Source organism: Schistocerca serialis, unplaced genomic scaffold (assembly GCF_023864345.2).
Source record: "Schistocerca serialis cubense isolate TAMUIC-IGC-003099 unplaced genomic scaffold, iqSchSeri2.2 HiC_scaffold_1177, whole genome shotgun sequence".
Lineage (NCBI taxonomy): Eukaryota > Metazoa > Arthropoda > Insecta > Orthoptera > Acrididae > Schistocerca > Schistocerca serialis.
This window is the reverse complement of record NW_026047378.1, coordinates 12,501-15,000: the sequence shown is the minus strand read 5'-3', so window position 1 is coordinate 15,000 and position 2,500 is coordinate 12,501.

Genomic DNA, 2,500 nt, shown 5'->3' with positions numbered 1-2,500 from the left:
CCATGTTGTGCCTTAACCTAACCCATGTTGTGCCTTAACCTAACCCATGTTGTGCCTTAACCTAACCCATGTTGTGCCTTAACCTAACCCATGTTGTGCCTTAACCTAACCCATGTTGTGCCTTAACCTAACCCATGTTGTGCCTTAACCTAACCCATGTTGTGCCTTAACCTAACCCATATTGTACCTTAACCTAACCCATATTGTACCTTAACCTAACCCATATTGTACCTTAACCTAACCCATATTGTACCTTAACCTAACCCATATTGTACCTTAACCTAACCCATATTGTACCTTAACCTAACCCATATTGTACCTTAACCTAACCCATATTGTACCTTAACCTAACCCATATTGTACCTTAACCTAACCCATATTGTACCTTAACCTAACCCATGTTGTGCCTTAACCTAACCCATGTTGTGCCTTAACCTAACCCATATTGTGCCTTAACCTAACCCATGTTGTGCCTTAACCTAACCCATATTGTGCCTTAACCTAACCCATATTGTGCCTTAACCTAACCCATGTTGTGCCTTAACCTAACCCATGTTGTGCCTTAACCTAACCCATGTTGTGCCTTAACCTAACCCATGTTGTGCCTTAACCTAACCCATGTTGTGCCTTAACCTAACCCATATTGTGCCTTAACCTAACCCATATTGTACCTTAACCTAACCCATATTGTACCTTAACCTAACCCATATTGTACCTTAACCTAACCCATATTGTACCTTAACCTAACCCATATTGTACCTTAACCTAACCCATATTGTGCCTTAACCTAACCCATATTGTGCCTTAACCTAACCCATATTGTGCCTCAACCTAACCCAATTTGTGCCTCAACCTAACCCATATTGTGCCTCAACCTAACCCATATTGTGCCTCAACCTAACCCATATTGTGCCTCAACCTAACACATATTGTGCCTCAACCTAACCCATATTGTGCCTCAACGTAACCTAATTTGTGCCTCAACGTAACCTAATTTGTGCCTCAACGTAACCTAATTTGTGCCTCAACGTAACCTAATTTGTGCCTCAACGTAACCTAATTTGTGCTTCAACGTAACCTAAATTGTGCTTCAACGTAACCTAAATTGTGCTTCAACGTAACCTAAATTGTGCTTCAACGTAACCTAAATTGTGCTTCAACGTAACCTAAATTGTGCTTCAACGTAACCTAAATTGTGCTTTAACGTAACCTAAATTGTGCTTTAACGTAACCCATGTTGTGCTTTAACGTAACCCATGTTGTGCTTTAACGTAACCCATGTTGTGCTTTAACGTAACCCATGTTGTGCCTTAACCTAACCTATATTGCGCCTTAACCTGCTCTGTAATTGTTATGCAACTCGTTAAATTAGTGTAGTGTTGCCTAACCGCAACCCTCGCAATATAGTTCGCTATTCGCACTGCCCGGTCCCCTGTGTATCGCGTCATGTTAAACACCTTGCAGGTGTTGCTGACTTTCCACATGCTCCTGCTATACACTGTAATGTGGATAGCAGCAGGACGTACATGCCCCCCCCCCCTTCCCCCCTGCCTTCGCAAGCTGGTCGTTGAGAAGTTTGCATGTTCAATGCCCTTCGCATGCCGACGTACTCAGCCTACGTTGTGGTACGGCCTGTCACCTGTCCGCCGATGTACGCAAAACCCACAAACTGTACTGCACATTGGTCCGTATGTACTGAATGATACATCGTGGCACATGTGTGACCGTACGACGACTGCGCCTAGCAACGGCAGACCATACAGTCCAAATATTGTGCACGCAGCTACGTGTCGTCTCCCTATAAGAGCTGGATTGCAGTGTGGTACGCCATTCAGACGTGTGGGAGGAACGGACGCCCTCGATGGCGATCAGCATGAGCAGTCTGTTGATGTAGTGGAGCGTGTATTCGGACGTAGTCGTCTCTTCTCACACACCGTGATAGCATGTTGCACCGCGTTCCACATCTGCGACATCCTGCAGAGGCCGGCTGACAGTCGTTCGCGCAATGGACACCGCATACGTACGGGGGCTACCTTCCACGTGTTCTCGAGGCGTGCACATGTTGTTGCGTCTATGTGGGCAGACGTAGTGTGTTGTGACACCTGACACAGGCATGCAATACTCGTTGCAAATGGCGATGGACGTCTACGTTTGCTGGTGACGTTACGCAAATGAACAACAGGTAACCCGTTGTGGTGCGGTTGTTCTCGCTAGAGGTGAATCAGTGTTGGCGACGATCGGTCGAGCTATTAACTGGTTGTTTCAGGGATACCCACCATGCCCACGAACGTGAAAGGGGATCTGGGTGTGAGGCGATACGCGGCGGTGGCTGGGTGAGACTGTCCCCGGCCGGTGAGGGGGGGCCGCCCGGCGTGCTGGCAGCGCGGTGCGTGGGCGCACGCGCTACAGCCGGCTGGTGGGGGCGGCCAGTGGCAGGCGCGCCGGCCGACGGACGCGGCAGGCGGCGCAGCTGCGCGCCGGGGCCCCCTGCTCGCGGCGC